At 42.2% G+C, this 22,672-nt stretch overlaps 1 protein-coding gene across 4 annotated transcripts in view; it reads right to left on the reverse strand.

The window, feature by feature from the left end:
- The window catches only part of LOC109911635 (liprin-beta-2), a 231,286-nt gene extending 220,263 nt beyond the window's left edge, over nucleotides 1-11,023 (reverse strand). For all 4 annotated transcript variants that reach the window (XM_048607121.1, XM_048607120.1, XM_048607119.1 and 1 more), the window contains exon 1: nucleotides 10,845-11,023. The gene's annotated coding sequence lies outside the window, so the exon portion shown is untranslated. The remainder of the gene's footprint in view (nucleotides 1-10,844) is intronic.
- Between the last annotated feature and the right edge of the window lie 11,649 nt (nucleotides 11,024-22,672).

Consider the following 22,672-nt stretch of genomic DNA (forward strand, 5'->3'; position numbering starts at 1 on the left):
ATTTAAACAGAGGAACTTTTTTCACTTGTCTAGTCACAAGAAGATGCCTTTGTTCAGTGTTGCAAGTTAGCCTTCAGCCCAGCGAGCAGCTTGTAATTAAATGCTTTTTTGGCAAAAAAAAAGACAGAGACACACGAGTAAGTTGTTAACGGGATGAGGGTCTGTGAAAGGACCCAGTCCTGACTGTGAAAAAACACAACAGAGCTTTCAGAAAGGCTTTACATTCTTCCAAGATCACTGCAAACCAACAGCCTTTCAAACACAAAGTAACTTCTGTCGCAACGTCCATTCTCAGTTCGAGTGCTTACTGAAGTATAAATTATTTCGCATGAAAATCATTTCTCTGCATGAAAACAGCATTTAGGCGGTTTTGAGGAACAAAAACTTACCCTCACTGCATTTTTGGTCACGACAGTGCGTTTGTTTTTGACAAGATTTACATTTTTGAAGTGCCTTTCATAAAATTAATGTCCCAAAGACCCCATATCAACTGAAATACTTTCTGAAGTGCAGTCACTCTTGTAAAAAGGTAGGAGACACAGCTGCCCAGGTGTGCACAGCAAACTCTTACTAAAAGCACCGGTTTTAGCGATACTGATAGAATGGTAAATACAAGCCCTGGAGTCTAGGCAGAACCCTCTGCCCACAGCTCCTCTTCTCCTGGATGTGGGATCTTTGTCATGAAGTATTAAACAGCAGCCTGATCTTCCCCTGTCTTGCTGATGTCAAAGTGAGGTTGCTACATAAATACAAGTTGCAACAAGAGCTTTGAAATTAATATTGACAACATCAGCAGCAGTCATCGCATCTACATTACATTTCCAGTCCCTGATATTTCAGTAGAGCTGTTCAGCAGTTCCTACTTGATTAAAAAAATAAACAAACTCAAGCAACATCACACACGATGAATTTTCTTCTGCTACTAAAATATCCAAAATAATGTGCAAAGACTGTTTTGAGCAAACTAAGCAGGCTTATTGTACAGGGTTATACGATGTTAAGATAGAAGATCAGCTATGGACATATGAAAAGATAGAGCACTCTTGAAGTGTTCAATGGCCTTACCTGAGTAGGACAAGTCAAACTCAGCCAGTAATCACCATGGATTACTGAAGTGATGGAAGGTGTTATTGACAGTATTATCGAGCCACTTTTACTCGGCAATATTTTTCTCACCAATGCTTAGCTTCAGTTCAGCCAGAATCACAACTTCAGACCTCATGAGAACCTTGGTCCAAACATGAACAAATAAAAAACTGAGTTCAAGAGGTGAGACAAAACTTACTGCCCTTGATACCTAGGCAGCACGCCACCCTGGTAAAACTGGGAATCAGAAAAGTCTCCACTGGATCGGAGTAATGTCTAGCACAAAGGAAGAGAGTGGAGGCTAAGGAACGTCAATTTCTGAGCCCCAAGACATTACTGCAGTAGTTTCTCAGTGTAGTGTCCAAGACCCAACCATCATTTGCTTTTTCAATGACGTTACTTCCAAAGTCAGAATTGAGAACCTTCACAGATGATTCCCTTGTGCTCAGTAGTTACATTACATGGACTGCAGCAGTTCAAAAAGGTGACACACCAACATGTGCAAAGGCAATTAGGAATGGAAGTGTAATTCAGGAAGGGAGTTATTGCAGAATTCACAGCCTCTGTCCCAACCTTGTAGCTGATGCTGCAATCTGTGCCCACTGGTGGATGGCCTGTGCTGATGAAGTGACAAATGACATTCAAGTCTAAAGTAGTGTCAGGCTGTCTACAACAAGAAATAATCTAACCATCCCAACATCAACATCCTACAGGTCACCACTCATAGTTAGACAATTAACTGGATCAGCACTTAGTATTGCGGCTACAAGGGCAGGGCAGTGATTGAATTTGACAGTAACTCCCTTCGAGTTCTATTCCCATTACTAATTGCCCTTGAATGCGTCAGTGAGCCAATGTTTTGAACTGCTATAGTCCATGTAGAGTAGGTACTGTCAGGATATAGGTTCCAGAACTCTGACCCAGCAGATAACCTGTTGAAGGAACAGTGATGATCCTGACTTCAGAATACATGTGTGGTTTGGATCTTAAAGTGCAGGTGTTGGTTATTGCACAAGCAGTTAGTGCGTGAAAGGGTTAACTAATATCCGAAGCTAAGGCTCACCCATCAGGACATAAAAGGACTGATCCTGGGAGGAACTAACCATTGTCTGTTTCCAGTGTTGCAGTACCAGTTGATGCGCTAAGAGCAATGTAAGGTCAGAAATCACATAACACCAGGTTATAGTCCAACAGGTTTATTTGAAAACACAAGCTTTTGTAGCCTCACTCCTCCTTCAGGTGCAAGTCAGGAGTGAGGCTCGGAAAGCCTGCGTTTTCAAATAAACCTGTTGGACTATAACCTGGTGTTGCGTGATTTCTGACCTTGTCCATCCAAGTCCAACACTGACACCTTCACATCAAGATCAATGTAACTAATTGCAAGGTGCACTTACTCCTAAATGAAGCCTGAGGAGACTATCACATCTATCAGAAGTAATGTAAATGATTATTAAGTACTATATAAATCTTCATCATTTATCAAGATTGAGCCTATTTTCTGAAGTCTGAACAGCCTTTGCCACATGATACCAATAACTTAGACTAAAATCAATAACATGATTACAGCATATACTTTACTGATCAAGGGGTGGGTTTTGCCTTTTATACTAGTGGTTCCCACATCAGATGCCTTCATCCTTTTAGGTTTCACAAGTCATAGATTGGAGTGTGCTGTAGCTAATCTGTCTGCCATCAATAAGGCACAAATCAAGTCCTGCTCCTCTGATGCTGCCTGGCCTGCTGTGCTCCTCCAGTTCCACACTGTGTTATCTCTGACTCCAGCAATGGCAATTCTTACTATCTCTGATTGAGCAGTGTGGAGTGTGTTGCGATGGAATGTGATGGGATGAGTACAGCTGTAAATGAAGTTGGGAACCGTTATGTCACTGAGAGCAAAGCAATCCACTTGATTGAAATTACTGCGGTGCCAACCATTCATTCCTGTTACTTCCAGTGCCCAGTGACAGCAGCGTGCACCATTCACAAAATGCACTGCAATTATTCAAAAAGGCACCTTCAACAGGCAACAGCACTCACAAATCTGTGACTTCTACAACCTGGAAGGATGAAAAACAGCAGACACATGCCACGGCAGACTTTTATTTCAGGAAGGAGTTAAGTATGTTGGAGGCAGTTCAGAGAAGACTTGCTTGACCAATATCTGGAATGGCCAGTTTATCTTCTGATGAAAGGTGGGAACACACTAGGTTTGTATCTAGTGTTCAGAAGAGAAAGGGGAGTTGATTGAAACAAAATCCAGAGGGCTCTTTACAGGATAGATGTGGAGACGCATTTCCTCTTATAGGAGAATCTAAAGCTAAGGGTCACTGTTTAAAAGTCAGGGGTTGCCCTTTTAAAACAGATTACTTGACATTTTCTCCAAGGTTGGAGTGTCTTTGGAACTCTCTTCCCCAAAAAGTTGTTGGAAGCAGGGTTCTTGAATATTTATAAGGCAGCGATGGAACATTCTTGTTAAACAAGTGATTGAAAATTATTAGGGGTAGACAAGAATGCGGATTTGAGATTACAATCAGATCAGAACTGGTTTGAGAGGATGAATGGGTTGCTCCTGATTTTCATTTTTGTCGAAGACCAGAATTAATGAGCATCCTTTGTATTAGCAACTTGAGCTTCTGGAATATAAGTGGGTGTCAACTGTGTTCTGTAGTTTGCTTTAAAAACAGCACTGGAGCAAGCGACGGAGGGGAATGTATGTGGACTTGTGCTCCAAAGTTAGGCCTTCCAATTCACACCTGAAAGGGAAGACAAGTCTTCAGAAATGTTCTGCAAGCAAAGCATATAGGTTTACATTTCCCTCATTTGAAGCAATGTTTAGGAGTTTGAGCTTCACCCAACTTGCTGAGCTCAAAAATCACACCGTGACCTAACTGAATGGCATCAAATCCCATTAAATTGAAAGGTGTCACAGCACTTTCAAGAGAGAGTTTGGAGATTGAAGCTCCAACGACAAATGTGGGAGCTCTGAACAAACTCTTGGTAAAGTTTCACGCCATTGCTAAATGCCAAGTTTATGGCTGCTGGTACAGAGCCATAGGGAACGCCATTGAAGATACCTCAGAGCCTATCATCGGTTGGCATTAGGGAAGTAGAAGCAAATAAGCAATTGCCTTGGAATTGATTGTGTTATTACGGGCAAGAGCGATTGCTTGGATTATTATTCTGATTGCCAAGGAAGAATTTTCCAGATCCATATTTCCAAAGTTGGCCTGAGTATGACTTATCTCTTGCAGGTCATGGTCTCTGGTGGAGATTTTAGATATTGTGATGGACAGGTACCAAATAGTTATGTGGGACTAGCTGGAGGGATCAGGCATCTTTTATAGATGGAAATAACCATGGGATTAAAATTAACTAACTGATTATTGTCTGATTTGTGCACAGATCGCAGCAAGGAACAGAAAAGGTCAATAAATGATGTACGCAATGGGGAACCGAAAAATGATTATTCTTCAGCACTGAGAAACCTCTGAACCACATACTGGGCACAGCCTAGAGTCACTCGCTAGTCTTCACATACAAAGAGACCAAATTAGTGGATAAAGATAAATCAAGCTTGACTTATACAATAAACAAAAAAAAAATCTTGCACCCTTTTCCCAGCTGTCATCAAGTAGGGTCTCCAGAGACCTTTGAAACATTATCTTTGGCTGCTGTGTGATCTTTGACCATCGGCAAGTTGGGAATACCGAACACTCCAGAAGTAGGGGAAGGCAATAGAATGATCATAATGTCACTGGATTAGTAATTCACCAGCTCATATTGATGCTCTGGGATCACGTGCTCAAATTCTACCACAGCAATTTGTATAATTTAAATTCAATTAATGTATCAGGCATTTACATCTAGTCTAAACGTTGGCCAAAAAAAGGAGTTGTAAAAACACACGTGGTTCACTTAATGTGCTTTAGTGAAAGAAATCTGCTGTCTTCCAGACTCTAAACACTAGTGTGATGAACTCTCAAATACCCTCTCAAATGACCCAGTGAACAACTCACCAACATCTTCAAGGATAACAAGGGACTGGTAATGAATGCTGGCCTAGGCAGCAACACCTACATCATTTGAAAGACGACACACAAGATGTTTCTCTGTTCAGAATCGCTGCTCCCTGGAGACTACTCTTGTTCATGCAGTGTTACATCCTGGTGACAGGTAGAACCTTTAAAAGGCAGGTGGTATGTCTCCATGTACCACCTAGGACCTCCCACATGGTAAGCCCTGCATCACCAAAGTGAAACTGGCTTTGAAGCAAAGCAGATGACAGAAGTTGAAGAATTAGCTCAAGGCAGCATACAACCTCTCATCAACCATTGACTGACCAACAGGCTGCAAAATCATGACTGAATACTGACACAGAATTCTTTAAATACCCTCAATGATACTTTTCCTTTTCTGTCTCTTTCACCTTGCATTGACTTCACCCCTCCCATACAGGTCCTTTCCCTCCTCTCACCCAAAAGAAAAATTTCTTTCTCCTCTCGCCATCTTGGATTCTGGAAAGTTTCCTCTGTGCTTTGTGGGATTGCCAATTAATAGTCTTAATCACTGCTGTCCCACTGTCCAGTCTCTCTTGGAAGAGACAATGAATAGCGACCGATTCAGAAAAACCTTCTGGGCAGTTTCTCTCACACAGGCTCCCAGAGAAACACATCATAACCTGAACAAAAACAATGCTGTAACTGCAAATATCCACTTAAGAAATTTCCAAATTCCACTCAAAGATTTACAGTGACACCGTACTCATCACACAGAAGATAAATACAGTGCAACAAGTCACAGGATAATTTATTGCAGAAAAGTTGTTATTGGTCCATCTTGGCTCTGCTTGCTCTTTGAAAGAGCTATCCAAGTACTCCAACCCCAACCTTGCTCAGCTCCAATAAGCCTGCAATAATATTCCACTTCCAGACCTTGATCCATTCTGAAAGTTAGGAAATTGAATTACCAGGGAAAGAAATTCTAGCCTGTGATCTGCAAAGTTCCATAAATTATCTTCAAATTCCAGCAGTAAAGTATTTGGCTTATTTAGTTACCAAAGGACCAATAGCACTTCCAAAATTCCTTTGGATCAAGGAATATCTCCAAGCTCTGACAAAGCAAGTTGTCAGTTGGCTACAGAATAAATAGTGGACAGGAGGTGGGAAGATGAAAAATTAAATGGAGGGGGATACAAGGCGACATTGACATCTTTTCTAAACCAGGTATTAAGAGGCAGACTTAGTTGTTGAGTTTCCAGCAGCACTCTAGCAATTTAATCACCTGTATTTTGTGAGCAAACCTAGGGGAAATCCAAGCAGCGCACACAAAGGAACAAAATATTACAATAAAAACCAACAAAACTACGGAGGCTGAAAAATCAGAAACAAAAACAGAAATTACTGGAAAAGCTCAGCAAGTCCGACAACGTCTGTGGAGTGAAATCAGAGTTAACGTTGAGTCCAGTGACCCTTCCTCAGAATTTTTCATCCTCCAACCACCCGCCCATTATTTATTCTGTACCAATTGACAACTTCCTTTGTTGGAGCCGCAGGGTCACATGACCCAAAATGTTAACAATATTACAATGTTTTGCTCCTTTTCCATAGAACGCTTTCAATTATGTTGCAAAAATATTAGAGGGGGGGAGAATGGCACTTGAAAGCAGGAAGCCATGTGACAATACCTCAAGGAACATGTCCTGCCAGAGTTGGCAACATTTAGTTGTGTAACTAACTCCATTTATGTACTATGACAAAATAAGAACCATACAAATTGATAATTACGGGTGGTACAAAAATACATGCGCAGTATTTGACCTCCATTGAATAATCAGCGATGATTGAATCAGTTTAACAGACAGAAAAGCTGTGCAATAATGGCGGAGTAATTAACTTGAGTTACAATAGGCTTTGTTTTGCAAATACTTAGCTCCCAAAACTCTCATTACCAATAGCTTGCCAAATAGAATCGGGTTTCCTTTCAATCACAACTGTTAAAGTTCAACCACTGTATTAACCCGTTCCTACCCAGAGGTTTGAATAATTCCCACATTCAGTTCAAATTCCTATTTTGTGGCCCAGTTTGGCTTTGGGATTTTCATGAGTTGACGTGCGGTTATAGATCATTTCATATTGTTTGTGCCCACAGGTACTTCAAAAGACCAGAATGAGATACCAATGAAGAGGAGAAAGAAGTGCTTACAGACAACTTGGCACCTTCATGGAACAGCTGTGTGCACTCTTTCTTTACACTGCTTGCCAACTTGTCCAGTGACCACCCAGAATTTGTGCATATTGATAACATACACGGATCTGTACCAGATGCTTACGTGCACCTTTTAATATCACACCACTTATGCTACATTTCTTTCCATGTCACATCCTCAAACGCATGATGTTACAGTTGTTTGCTTTGAAAACTATGATTCTACCCTTTTAACCATTCTCTCGCTGTTATCCTAAATCCTGTAGCTATCTTCATCACTATCTACCGCTTGCTAAGTTTTGCAGTATCTGCAAATTTATAATGTTTCTTGCTACATCCAGGTCTAGGCCATATATACAAACTCCAAAGAGTAACGGACCTAAAACTGGCCAAGGGATCACTGGATGGCAAGCTTGCAATGCAGAGTAACACCAACGGCAAGGGTTCAATTCCCACACTGGCTGAGGTTACCATGAAGGGCTGTCTCAACCTCTCCCCATGCCCGAGGCAGCGTGACCCTCAGGTTAAACATCTCTTTCTATGGCAGAACTGCCTATGGTCTTGTGGCACTACGGCAAATTCACTTTACACTGCAAACAACTTTCCAATTGGAGAAACAGCAAACACCACCTTGTACTGCTGTATACTAACCTAAAGGTCATTACAAAATTCCTTATGAAGAAGACATAATGAAGTGTAGTCACTATTGTATTGTAGAAGACAATCAATTTGTTTGCAGAAAGATCAAACTATTTGCCTTTGTGACATGCATTGAGGCATAAATGTTGGCCAGGACACCAGGAATAATCCCCTTACTCTTCTTCGATTTAGTGCTATACGATCTTTGACATCCACTTGATGGAATAGACAGAGTATCAATTGAACTTATTTGAAAGACAGCACTTCTGACAGTGCAGCACTCCCTTACTATTGCAGTGGTGTTAGCCTAGAGTAGATGCTCTAAAATGATAGTCAAAACTCTCACTTTCTAACTTAGAGATAAACATTACACCACTAAGCAAGGGCAGATACTGCACCAAAGAAGTGTAGGTTGGACTGTAATCCAGGATATTTAATTGCAGAAGACCTCCACCCCATCTCCAGACACTATGTACCTACATCCCTATAACTGGTCACCTGATAGGTGAAGTGTTTAACCGTGGTGCCTATGGATACTCTGTGGTCTATCGTTACGTTACAGGGCACACACAACACACTGCCTTCTGGGTGGTTCAAAAAAATTCAACGGAAGCTTCAGGTCAGGCTTAATTGGGACCTCACCCACTACCTTAAACATTCAATCCCTCCACCACCATCGTGACTACAGCAGACACAACCAACAAGATTCACTGCACAAATACACCAAGACTCCTTAGACAACAGCTTCCAAACCAGAGATAGTAGGAACTGCAGATGCTGGAGAATCTGAGATAACAAGGTGTAGAGCTGAATGAACACAGCAGGCAAAGCAGCATCAGAGGAGCAGGAAGGCTGACGTTTTGGGCCTAGACACTTCTTCAACAAGTGTGGGAGGCATCAGTTCTCCTCCAAGTCACACATCATTCTGACTCAATGATCTCGCTGTTCTTTTACTGTCACTGGATCAGAGTTCTGAACTGTCATCACTGTGGGGGTAAAGGCAGCAAATGGACTGCTGTGGTTCGAGGAAATGCTCACCATCACATCCTGTGAATAAATGGGAAAAAGCAACAGAGCAGGAAATAGGAACAGAGAGCACTGGAAGTACTCATTAGTAGGTCTAGCAGCAGTCTTTCCAAGAAGGGTCACGTTGGACTCAACTCTTCCCACAGAAGTTGCCAGATCTGAGTTTCTCCTGCAGTCTTATTTCAGATCTCTCAGCATCTGCAGTGTATTTTGCTTTTAAACACATTCTGTATCCTTCCTGGATTGTAGGCTAACCTGGGTGCAATCACTCACCCAGGCCACTGGAGGAGCTCTGCACGATGGAAGAGATCTTTAAAAAGCTTAAACTTCTGCCTCATTCACACAAAAGAACATTGGAAGTTTTCAGGCAAGAAAAGGAGATAAGAGACAGTTAAGCCGATTTCCATCAATTGCTTATTGAATCCTGCAATGATACAGCTATTAAAAAAAAACGGCACAGTGGCTCAGAGTTTAAAGCCCTTCAATTATTTATGCCTCTTAAATTATTGAGACGCCAACTATAGAAATAGAACAGCACAGGGCAGAGTTTTGTATGGCTCGCTCAATGGCTAAATATCTGTGAAAGCAAGATAGACCAACCTACATAAACCAAATCCAACCATTTAACAAAAAAAGACGATTACCACGTTCAAAGCACAACAAAATCTGAACTTCAGAGAGTTAAACATCCAACGGGGACCGCAATGTAAAGCTACAGGCAGTGAAACCACGCACTCCATCCGATTTTAAGCAAAAGCGAAAATTGTCATGGGGTCGGTCGACTCGCTGCCCTCCGGCTTAACACGGTTCTATTGACAAGTTTCTATTGCCGCGGGGTGGGGGGAAAAAAAGAGAGGCAGTTAGGACTCTGCCAGCGACACGAAAATAGCTCAGTGCCCACTCAGTTATGAGAGTTAACCCTGGGGCCAAATGCAAAAGTAACGCGCCGTAGAAAAAGCGGCTGGCGATTCGTGAGCCGCTCTGGAAGCGGTCCCACTGCATTCACATTACAGACAGGTCGCTGAGGTTATTTGTGGAGGACGGGGTGGGGCGGAGAGTTGCGGCAAAGAGGATATCCACTCCACCGGCCACTTCGTCTCAATTGTAAATCTATCAGGAGGGGGAAAAATGGCAGTAAAACAGAGTTCAGATGAAAAGGTTTTCAAATCCAGCATCAAGGCACGCGCAAGTAATCAAACTAAAAGAGAACACCAACTGACATTACTAAGAAATAAGATATTTCCAGTGCGCACTTTGACTAGGGGCTTGTGCCTTAAAGGAGATATTTTACAAAATACAAGAAAAAAATTAAGTTGCATAATCAGCGCTCGCAAAAAAAATTCCCAAAAAGTTACCTGTAGATTCAACGGCTGTTGTAGAAAGAAAACAGGTAGCAGTACATTGGCTTGAGTACTGCATGCAAATTAAGAAATCTGACTGGTTACAGGAGGTTTTAAGTCGAGATTCAACTCCTCAGAGTTAACAAAATGTTTAAACCATCAAAAAGGAGTTCTGCAACTAATGCATCACTCATGTAAACTACAGCCAGCAACTCAATTTATTTCTGAAAAGTCATTGTACAAACCCTCCGTGAAGAAAACGATTCTCGTCACTAACAAAATATCAATTCTTTCATGTACACATTCAACTATACAAATGGAAACTTATAAGTTCTGTCTAAACAAATTCCTGAATGGACAAATTGTGTTTGCAAATTGAAACGCTTTAAATTGAAAGGCACCAAGGTAGCGGAAATATGGAAACAAAGGCTTTGCGCACAAGTCACAATTTAAAGCAAATAGGAAACTAACAGTGAGAGAAAGGGAAATAGCAAATTTTTCGTTCAACTTCCCAGACAAAACTTTGTAGCTAGTGTGAATGGTTCTCACCTGTTGCCATCACTCGCTGTAACCTGAACCGAACTTCGAGGCGTCACTCAATCCCCAGAACAAAACTTGCGTTGAGTGCAGACAGCGAGGATTGCAGCCTTGCAACAGTACACACCTCCTAAACTCTCATTACCCCCTCTCTCAGTCTCCATGAGTTGGCAAGAGTCCCGTGAGAGGCGTTGTCATATGATAAAACAATCCCAGAGAAAGAAGGCGTTGTTGCCTTTCATAATAGAAACCGCAGTGGGACAGATTGGTACATCCCGCTCAGTTCCTGCTATTAACGTGCTCCTCTGTATGCAAGAACAGACGTGTTCAGGGTCTTCCTCGAGCCTGTCCGACAATCGGGTGAGCAAACAATACCTGCTTCCGACTCCAGCATCTGCAGTTCTTTCTACCCCTGTTGAATATTGGGCAAATTGATGCTATGTCCCTGTTCCTCAGCCATTGTTCCCTCCCTCTCCCAGGACTCTACCTAAGGCTGAACCAGACAGTTCATCATTGGGCATATTACTTGGCCATTAGCTGACCTCCCCATTTTTTCTTTCCTTTTTCAGTGGGATGTGGATATCAGCTGAAGTCTAATCATTATCATGTTATTGTCATAGAATCCATGGAGGCAGGCCATTCGGTCCATCAAGTCCATACCGGCCCTCCGAAGATCATTCCATCTAGACCCATCCTTCTGCCCAATTTCTGTAACTCTGCATTCCCCATTGCTAATCCATGTAACCTACATATCCCTAGATGCTACGGGCAATTCAACGTGATCAATCCACTTAATCTGCACATCTTTGGACTGTGGGAGGAAACCAAAGCACCCGGAGGAAACCCACAGGGGAGAATGTGCAAACTCCACACACACAGTCAGCCGAGGCTGGAATCAAACCTGCATCCTTAGCACTGTTCGGCAGCAGTACTAACTGTTTTATTCATGAAGCCTAGAACACAGTATTCTTTATTAATGGATCTCTCTACTTGTCCTGTCACCTTTAATGACTTATGTGAGATATAGTTATGTTCCTGTAATGCTCAGCACCAATGGCAAAAAGGACGAAGGACCTTCACCTCAATCCAGGTGCCTCTTATTCTCATGGAGACAGCTAAAGGAGGAACCACGTGTAGGCTACTCAGAAGTCTCCCCTCAGGACAATTAAGAAGTGGTGAGGCCTTTGGCCTTAGATGTGTGGGACTTCAAAGTGAGGAGTTTGCACCAATTTCTGGACAGGACCCACCCAGAATATTAGGGCCATCGAGACACCAATGCCCCAGGAGTGCCAGATTGAGATGCCAAAACCAATGCGTTCTGCTGTAGGGCATGCTCCTTCACCCTGGCTGCAGACTCCAGGAATTGCATTGAGCCTTTTAAGGAGGGAAAGGAGGAAGACCTTCTGAGGGTCCATGGGAGGCATTGACTAGAAAAGTCAAATGAGCAAGGGTGACGTGGAAGCCTAATTTCTAGGGTGCATCAGGCATTGCTTCTTAGAGCAGGTCATTACAAAACCTACACACAAACAGGCTGTTTTAGATCTAGTAATATGTAATGATGTAGTTATAATAAGAGATCTATGGTCAAGGATCTTCTAAGGAGGAGGGAATCGCAAGGTAGTAGAATTTCAAATTCAGTTTGAGGAAGAGCAGCTCTGGTCTTAAACCAATGACCTTGGTATAGATAACGGCAGTTATGAAGACTGAGTTGCCTAAAGTGGGCTGGGAAAATCGACTAAGTTAAAGTCAGTGAATGAACAGCGGCAGCCATTTAAGTAGGTATTTCATACCACTTAGCAAAAATTTATTCTGATCAAACATAATGACTTGATGAGAAGTATGAACCACCCATAATTAACTAATGTGGTCAAGGAGAGTAGCCAATTAAAACAAAAGCATGCAAAGCAGAAAAAATTAGCAGGAGGCCAGAGGATTAGGAATTTTTAGGGAACATATGTGGATGACTGTAAAGCTAATAATTAAAGAGGGGAAAAAATTAAAAAGGAAAGTAAATTGGCATGATATATAACAACAACAGCAATAATTTCTACGGGTATATAAAAAGAACGAGAGTTTCCAAAGTAAAGGTAGGACCCTTGGAGGATGCAGTTGGACAATTTACAACAGGAAACAGGGAAATGGCAGATAATTTAAACAAATGCTTTGAATACATGGAGAAAGAAAGGCAGAAACTTTAGTCAGCCTAATATCTGTCATTGGAAAAATGCTAGAGTCCATCAATAAGGAAGAAATAGGAGGGCATTTAGAAAAGCTTAATGCAATTTAACAGAGTCAATGTAGTTTTGTGAAAGGGAAATTTACTTGAGCTCTTTAGGTCTAAAACAAGTAGGGTTGGTAAGGGGAAACCAGTGGATGATACTTATCTGGATTTCATGAGATATTCAATGATGTGCCAGATAAAAGGTTCTTGCTCAAACTGGTATGGTCTTGGGAATAATATATAAGGATTGGTTAATGCACAGAAGACAGTAAGGATAAATAGTCTTTTTGAGGTTGGAACAACGGAATCATTAGAGTGCCACAAGGATTAGGGGCCTCAATTATTTACTGTCTATTTTAATGACATGGAAAAGGAGACAGAGTGTAATTATCCAAATTTGCTTATGAATCTAAAATAGGTAGGATTGGAGGACATGATGAGGACATAAAGAATTTGCAAAAGAATATTGATAGGTCATGTGAGTGGTCAAAAAATTGATGGCTTAATGTACCAAAATTTTGAGGTTATGCACTTTAGTAGGAAGACTCAAAAGACAGCCAAAAAAGTGCAGTGCAGAGGGATTTTGGTTTTCTTGTGCAAGTTCACATGCAGGTGCAGCAAGTAATTAAGGCAAATAGAATTTTGGCCTTTATTGCCAAATAAAAGTGTTGTTACAACTGTACAGGGTGTTGGTGAGGTTGCATCTGGAATATGATATACAATTTTGGTCCCTGCATTGAAAAAAATGTACTGGTTTTGGAGGCTATTCAAAGGACATTCACTAGATTGATATCTGAGATGAAGGGATTAACTAATCAGATACAGGCTTGACCTTTATACATGAAAGTTTACAAGAATGAGGGGTGGTCTTATTGAAACATATAAGGTTTTGAGGGGGCTTGACTTAGTAAATATTGAGAAGATGTTTCACTAGTGAGGGAATCTCAGACTAGGAGACATAGTTACAGAATTAGTGGACACTTGTTTAGAATTGAGGTGGGAAGGAATTTCTTCTCTCAGAGGGAAATGAACGTCTGATTTCTCAAACCCAAAGAGTTTTGGAGGCTAGATGACTGAAAACATTTAAAGAGGGGTAAACAGAAATTGAAATATCAGGGGGTTGATGGATATGCTGACCTGGCACAAGAGAGGAGTTGAAACCAGGGGCATGTCAGTCATGACCTTGCTGAATGGTGGGGTAGGTATGAGGAGCTGGATGGCCTACTCCTTCTCCTATTCCTTATGTTCGTACAGTATTGTGTTCGTCCAGGAAGTCCAAAGTTATCTCCCAGCTTATAGCCGATGTGGTATGCTCTCAGTACTAAGCTCAATGCATGAAACCTCTTATATGGCCATGAACTGCTGCAGATGGTGTGAAAATATGTTGAGCGCCTAGACAGAGAGAGTCTCAAACAAACAGATGCACAAATGTTAAAGTCAACAACAACAAGATAGCCTTCTTCGCCTCTGCCACCAATGTGCCCTCATTAAGTCTTCCTTTTGCACTCCCCAGTTCTGCAGCTGGGGTGGAAAGAGCCTGCTCTAATGTAAACGTAGAGCCCCAGACATTTGATTGGGCAACTCAGGGGTTGTTTCTGTCTGGACAGGCAGGATGTGCCGAGAATAATCTTGTCAGAGGCACGTTGACCCTCCTTAGCTTGAGGAGGTTGGAGGATATCAGGCAAGATGGAAATTGGGGTGGGGGAGGGGGAGCTGGCCACCACTGTAGTGCCAAAAACAGAAACTGCTAAAGGGTTTGTGATCCATCACTGGCAGGGGTCTCCTGGGACCACATAGCCTTCTTGTGAGATGAGGACAACTGAGAGTGAAGTCAAGGTTCTCTACACCCCACCTCCTGTAGCCATGTCTTCAGTCCTGAGGACAAAGGGCTAGGGTGATGGAGTGTGTGCCTATTCAGCAGCACCGGAAGGTGCTGTCTCTCACTATATGGAGCTACCAACCAGTCCCTGGAGTCAGATAAACGGTTGGATGATTCACTGCACTGATGCAACTCCCGTGGAAGAAGGGTCATTAGGTTCCAAGTGGCCGTGAGCTCACAGGGATGTGCCAGTGCCCTGGGGAGTTTCTCCCTAACCCAGCTGCGGAGCTGTCACACTGAGGTGCTCATCAGATTTAGTACCCACACTCTCTGTGCCCACGGTTCCCACCAAGGTCATGGAGACATACAGATGTGAAGCACGGAAACAGACTCTTCGGTCCAACCTGTCCACGCCAACCAGATATCCTAATTTAATCTAGTCCCATTTGCCAGCATTTGGCCAATATCCCTCTAAACCCTTCCTATTCATATACTTATCCAGATGCCTTTTAAATGTTGTAATTGTACCAGTCTCCACCACTTACTCTGGCAGCTCATTCCATACAAGCACCATTCTCTGTGTGCAAAAGTTGCCCCTTAGGTTCCTGTTGAATCTTTCCCCTCTGATCTTAAAGCTATGCCCTCTAGTTTTGGACTCTCCTACCCTGGGGAAAAAGACCTTGACTATTGACCCCATCCATGCCCCTCATGATTTTATGAACCTTTATAAGGTTATCCCTCAGCCTCTGACACTTTAAGGAAAATAGCCCCAGCCTATTCAGCCTCACCCAATAACTTAAACCTTCCAACCCTGGCAATATCTTTGTAAATCTTTTCTGAACACTTTCAATTTTAACAACAACTTTCCTATAGCAAGAAGACCAGAATTGAACACAGTATTCCAAAAATGGCCTAACCAATGTCCTGTACAGCCGCAACATGACCTCCCAACTCCTATACTCAATGCACTGACCAATATAGCCAAGCATACCAAATGCATTCTAGCTGGAACTCCACTTTCAAGAAACTGTGAACCTGTACTCCAAGGTCTCTTTGTCCGGCAATACTCCCGAGGACCTCACCATTAAGTGTATAAGTCCTGATTTGCCCTACCAAAATGTAGCCCCTCTGTCAGCATCAGAGCTGGTGGGGGTGAGTAGAATATGGTCTTACTGATGTTTCCTCTGAAACCTTGAAAACTCTCATCCTCAGAGGTCCCCAAAGTGGTTTTGGTGGGTGGGGTTGAAGGTCGAGGAGACAGGTTTTTCTCAGCCGACCTTGTGAGAAGATTAATGGTCCCTGCAATATAAAGGAGAGAGAAGGTGCCATGGGCAGTGATTAGAAATGGTTGATTGAGAGTGCAATTATTGAAAGTGACAATGTAGTTAATAGGAGAGTGGCAAAGGCAGAGGGTATTTAATTATTTGGTGGGTCGTGGATGTTTCAGCATCTCTGTAGGTTTGTGCCTGGTCTTCTCCTGCGTGGTCCAAAATTCTTTCCTTGTAAGAGCTAAGGACGTGGGCATTGAGCATTCCCCATCATCTGGGCTCTCGCTGCCCTGTAATGGGCTATTTTTCACTGTAATAGAAAAAAGGGGGTGAATTAGTGAGATTACAATGGTAGCACAGCTGATAGCATTGGTGCATGTGGGAGAAAGCTGATGAGGTGTTCCAAAAGACTAAGGAAATAGTCTGGAGGGCATTTAGAGTTCATGGGGTGAAAGGCTGAGAGGAAGAGCAAGCAATAATATGAGTGGTGGAGCATTAGCCTTGGTGCAATGGGACTGACAGAGTGAGCGTGAGATGGCGGAGAAAGAGTTTGCTTCTTACCCTAATGCACAGTGCCATCTTAAAAATGTTGATGTATATCCCGAAAAGTACTGGCATTCTGAAACTGTCCTGCCCATTGAAGGATGTGCTGACAGAGGTCAAAGAAGGAGAAGATGGCACTGTGATTCTCTGACAGGGATTTGGAGGTCCTGGACGATGGGATAGTGCCACTAATAGGATTGCTCAATCCTCTTAGCAATTCTCTTCCGGGAAGATTACTGGAGGAGACAGTTGTTCCAGACCCTGCCAACCTGGTCTGAGGCCACTAGCTGGTCAATACTGTCTCCAGGGTTCAAAGGAACAGTCATCAGTGGTTTGAAGAGGTCAATGACCTTCTCAGCTCCACAAGGTCTGCTGAGAAAAACCCGTCTCCCCGACCTCCGACCCCACCCACCAAAACCACTTTGGGGACCTCCGAGGACGAGAGGTTTCAGAGGAGACATCAGTAAATCCACCTTCTACACACTCCCACCAGCTCCAATGCTGACAGTATTTCGTTAGATCCACTGAATCGAGTTATTCCGGTTGTGCATGGTAAATTGGGCAGAAATCAAATTGTGTGATGCTTTTAGGGTGTGGTAGGCAATCAATGAAATGAGTGTGATAACTTTTGGCCGTAGAATTCGCAAGGTCTCAGAGCAACAAACTCTCCAAAAAACTTGATGCAACTTGGACTTCACCAAAAAAATGTAAGATTCGGAGCGGAATCCTTCCCAAAACATCAAGAAAGAACTTGTATTTAAACAGAACTATTCATAACCTCAGAGATAGTAGGAACTGCAGATGCTGGAGAATCTGAGATAACAAGGTGTAGACCTGGATGAACACAGCAGGCCAAGCAGCATCAGAGGAGAAGGAAGGCTGATGTTTCGGGCCTAGACCCTTCTTCCAAAACGTCAGCCTTCCTGCTCTTCTGATGCTGCTTGGCCTGCTGTGTTCATCCAGCTATTCATAACCTCATGCAGTTTCAATGCTTTGCAGCTGATTAAGTACTTTTGACAAAATGCCAGTCTTATCTTGCATGTTGTTACATAAATACTATATGAAACCAGGAGTCCAAACCTCAAGTATTATGAATCAATACTGTAGTAAATACTTTAATGTATCCCAATCACGTTGTAGAGAAACCGAAAGCAGTTTTGTGTCAGACTCAAAAAATTGTGAGTACAAGCCCCATTCCAGAAAGTCAGGATGCATCAAATTTTACAAACCTTCAAGGATTGTGATTCATCCATATTCCAATGTTGCTGGCCATGCTTGCTGCTGCCTTGACCCTAAGATATGGAATTTCCTCCATCAAAATTTCTACCTTTCTCTCTCTTCCTTGAACAAGCTCCATAAAGCCACCCATTTGACGAAGCAACTACACAAAATACTGGACAAACTCAGCAATTCTGGAGAGAAACACAGAATTAATATTCCAAGTCTGGTGGGACACTTTTCCAGAACTGAGTTTCCTACTGCGATGGAAAGGAGATCATTTGTATCTGATCAAATGTGAAGCCAGCAACCATAAGAAGAGCTGGGTAGCAACAAAATTATGTGCTGGCCTTGTTTGAGATGCATTCCTGTACAACTGTACAGTAGTGCTCAGAAACTTCTGGTAACCTTCAAAGAATGGGTGGGTACTCAGGCATGGCAGTGAATGAGATAAGGGCAGAGAGATGATGGGTCAGTGGTAGCTTGTCTTGGTGATTAATAGATAGGTTTAGACAGACTTCAGATAGTGACATCTGTTTACCATCACTAACACTTTAACTCCACACCCCCTCAAAGCACAAAAGATGCAAACTGGAATTTCCTCTCGCCGATCCCTGAGTTTTGTAAAGGCTGCCAAGTTTTACAATGCAGTTTTAAATTAATTCATTAAACTCTCCAGAGTGATTTTGGCTCTGGGTGATAGTTTTAAACAAGAAAGACTGGCCATTAAACAGCCCTGTCTCCAATGTAACTCCACAGAGTCCTGTTTCCAGAAGGAGGGGTTTATTTAACAAATCTGGTGAGCCAGCAAATAGTCTTGTAGCACAGTTTTGGATGGGGTCATGGAAAACGTTGTTCAATATTTTGACAAAATTCACATACAATCTGCAAAGAAAAATCTCCTTGTTGCATTCCACAGTGTAGGAGCAGGAAGAGACCATTCACTTCCTTGAGGCTGTTTGTGTTTCAGTGAGATTGTGGCTGCTCTGTGCCCCAACATCATTTAAATATCAAAGCTCAGGGTTAGACTTCAAAGTGAATGATATTCCTCAAAACTATCAATATTATGCAATATCTGGGTCTATGCAGATAACGTTGGCCTATTCAGTGTGTACGTGCTGTACTGGGCTTGGATTTCGTGACCTGATGCATGGACTAAGTCGGTATGCTTGGCTGCTTGGTTAGGGGAGGGAATCTATACAGAAACCCGTGCAGAACATAGCAGCTCACTTGACTGTAATTACAGATACTGGCATAAATCATTGGCAGCTAGTGAAGAGGCACTGGCAACTCACCAAGGCTGGTTTGATTGAACCTTCCAAATCCATGACCTCCACTACTGAGAAGTACATTGCCATCACAAGGATACCAACACCTGCAAATTTCACACAATCTTGATTTGGAACTGTATTACATTCCTTCACTGTTGTTGGGTCAAAATTCTGGACTTCCCTCCTGAACATTAATGTGGGAGCATCTACAGCAGGTGGACTGTAGTGCTTCAAGAAGATGGTTCCGCAATGGTAATTAGCGATGGCACAAAATACTTATGTTGCCAGCAACTCCGGCATCACAAGAATAAACAAATAAAAGGTAGGTAGCTGTTTTACTCAAGTTTATGATTATCTGGAGTCCAGTCTGATCCGAGGCCCATGCCAAGACAAAGCTGATGCAAAACCACAAAAAGTTTATTGGAAGCCTGGGTGATATCATTTAACTCAGTAACTAGTGGAAAATGTATGGAGGAACACATTTGGCAGGAAACTGCAAAAGAGTGGAGCCAAAACTATAGACCAGGATAACTGAGGCCTTTAATAGTCCTAATATAGGTTGGAATAGTAACAGTGTGAAAGGTAGCAAGGGAAAGATGTTCTAAAGTGTGCCCAGGAGAACTTTCTACATCAACATATGCACCTGACCTAATGAGGAAGGAGGCATTGCTGGATCTGGGAATGAGATGGATCAGGTGGGGAGGCAGTGGCCTAGTGGTATTATCACTGGACTGTTAATCCAAAGACCCAGATAATGTTCTGGGGACCCGGGTTTGAATCCTGCCATGGCAGATGGTGGAATTTGATTTCAATAAATATCTGGAATTAAGAGTCTAATGATGACCATGAATCGATTGCTGATTGTTGGAAAAACCCGTCTGGTTCACTCATGCCCTTCAGGGAAGGAAAGTGCCATCCTTACCAGGGCTGGCCTACATGTGACTCCAGATCCACAACAATGTGGTTGACTCTTAACTGCCCTCTGGGCAATTATGAATGGGCAATAAGTGCTGCTCAGCCAGTGACGCCCTCATCCCGTGAATGAATAACGAAAAAGTATCAGTAGGGAAACATTTGGGGGAAGTGATAATACTTTTATAAGATGCAGGTTAGCTGTTGAAAATGAGAAACTTAAAATGAAAACTATTTAAGTCTAATTTCAGTGGGATGAGAATGGATCTGGCTCATGCAAACTGGCATCAAGGACTGTCAACCAAAACTGTAATTGAACAATCGATTGCCTTCGAAAGAAGATAATTCAGGTACAGTCCAGGTGCATTCCCACATTTTGGATGGATAGGACAAAGTCAGAGCTCCCTGAAAATATGAGGCAGAGTGTGAGTAGGATGAAGCATAAGAAAGGTGCTTTTAATAGATTTCAGTTGGATAATACAATTGGGATTGGGCTTGAATATAAAAGTTCAGAGTTGTAGTAGGAAAAGAAATAAGAGAAGAAAACAGTATAGATAGTAGCATGGCAGCTAACATAAAAGGAAATCCAACAATATTCAATAGGCGTGTAGATAATTGAGGGTAGCAAAAGGAAAGTAGGGAGGATTAGAGAGCAAAGGGAATTTATACATGGAGGGCATATTAAATGGCACTGAGGAAAGTAAACGTAGAAATTGCAGGAACACAGCCATAATCTTCCAATCCTCCAATGTGACACAGAATAGGTGCCAGAGGACTAGAGAGTACTTTATACCCACACACACTTGTTCAAAAAAAGGTGGAAGGATAAGCCAACAACTGTAGGCTAGTCTAACCTTAGTGATGGGTAAGTTTTTAGAAATGATAATCTGGGACAAAATTAACTAAGACAAATGTGGATTAATTTCAGAAAGTCTGAATAGATTTGTTGACAGCAAATTATGTTTTGGGATTTTGATGAGATTGTACTGAGGGTTGATGGCAGTAATGTGGTTGAATGTATATGTGGACTTTGAAGGCAGGTTTGATAAAATGTCACATACAGGCTTGTCAGCAAAGTTAAAGCCCATGGAATAAAAGGGACAACAGCAATAAGGATACAAGATTAGCTGAGTGACAGGTAACAGAATTGTGATGAATGGTTGTTTTTTAGACTGGAGGAAGATTTACAGTGGTGCTCCCAGGATTCAGTAGCTGGATGACTTTTCAAGACATAGACCTGGGTGTAAACATTACAATTTCAAAATATGAAGATGACACCAAACTTGGAAATATCGTGAACTGTGAGGAAAACAGTGACAGACTTCAAGGAGCTAGGTGGTTGTGAGCCGACTTGTAGCAGATGAAATTTAATTCAGCAAAGTATGAAGTGGTAAATTTTTGGGAGTGAGAAAGGGGAATACAAAATAATTGTACAATTCTAAAGGGCTGCAAAAAGAGAGGAATCTAGGTGTATATGTGGACAAAATTATTGAAGATGACAGGGAAAGATGAGAAAGAGGTTCACAAGGTATTCGGGATCCTGGCTTTTATAAGTAGGTGCAAAACCAAAGAAATTTATGGCAATTTTTCATGATATGTATTCTTAGCTTCAACTGGAATATTGCACCAACTTCCAGGTACCACACCTGAGAAAGGATGTGAAGGTATCAGAGAGCACAGAAAAGATTCATGGGAATAGTTCCGGGGCAACAGTTAATGGGGTGGTCCAGAGAAGCTGGCATTGTTCTCTTTAGGGATGAGAAGATTGGTAGGAGATTTGATAAAGCTGTTCATAAACAGGAGGGTGTGCAAACCTTCCATCTTATAAGAAGATGGTTGGTGCTTCGTTGGGCTCAGGAATGCCACTCTGTCATAGCAGTTTCTGCCTCATTTTTTCACAAAACAAGACAATGGGCTAAGGAGATGCACTATATACTGACTTTTGTTTTCTCTGGGACATCATGTTGACCAGTCGAGCTTTTTGTTTTCAATTTCCTTTTCCAATGCTCTTCCAAACATTCAGCCTGCAGAGATTACAGCCTCGCAGTTGTTAATGTCTACCATTTTCATATTTCCTTTGCACGTGTCATTATAGCAGAAGTATGGACTCCCAGCAGTCATGAAGCAGTGACCAGTTCACCATACAGAAGACCTTTGCATACGTGCCAGTCATCCATCCGATGAATATGTTTGAACCAGAAGAGACATTGTTAGCTTAGCAATGAGTGCATGCTGATGGAATTAGCATGTTTCGGGACTTCTGAGTTGGTAAATATGTCTTGCCTAGAGATGACAAGGATAGATTTGAGACAATGAAGGTGGAAACTGTTCAGCTTATTCTCCTGCCTAGTATATACTTCATCACTGTAGAGGAGTACATTGAGGATGCAGGCTTTGTAGGCTCATAGTTTGGTGTTCACAGTCAGATTGCTGTTGCTTCACAGACTCTTAGTCATAACAGCTGTAGCTTTTGTAATGCTGTGTTGATTATAGCATCTATTGACTGATTGCTTGTGATTGTGGAGCCTATCGACAAACTCCAGAGTCGCATTGTGAATATTGAAAGATAGCGCCACAGCAATTTTCTG

The sequence above is a fragment of the Rhincodon typus genome, chromosome 17, assembly GCF_021869965.1.
Source record: "Rhincodon typus isolate 14 chromosome 17, sRhiTyp1.1, whole genome shotgun sequence".
Lineage (NCBI taxonomy): Eukaryota > Metazoa > Chordata > Chondrichthyes > Orectolobiformes > Rhincodontidae > Rhincodon > Rhincodon typus.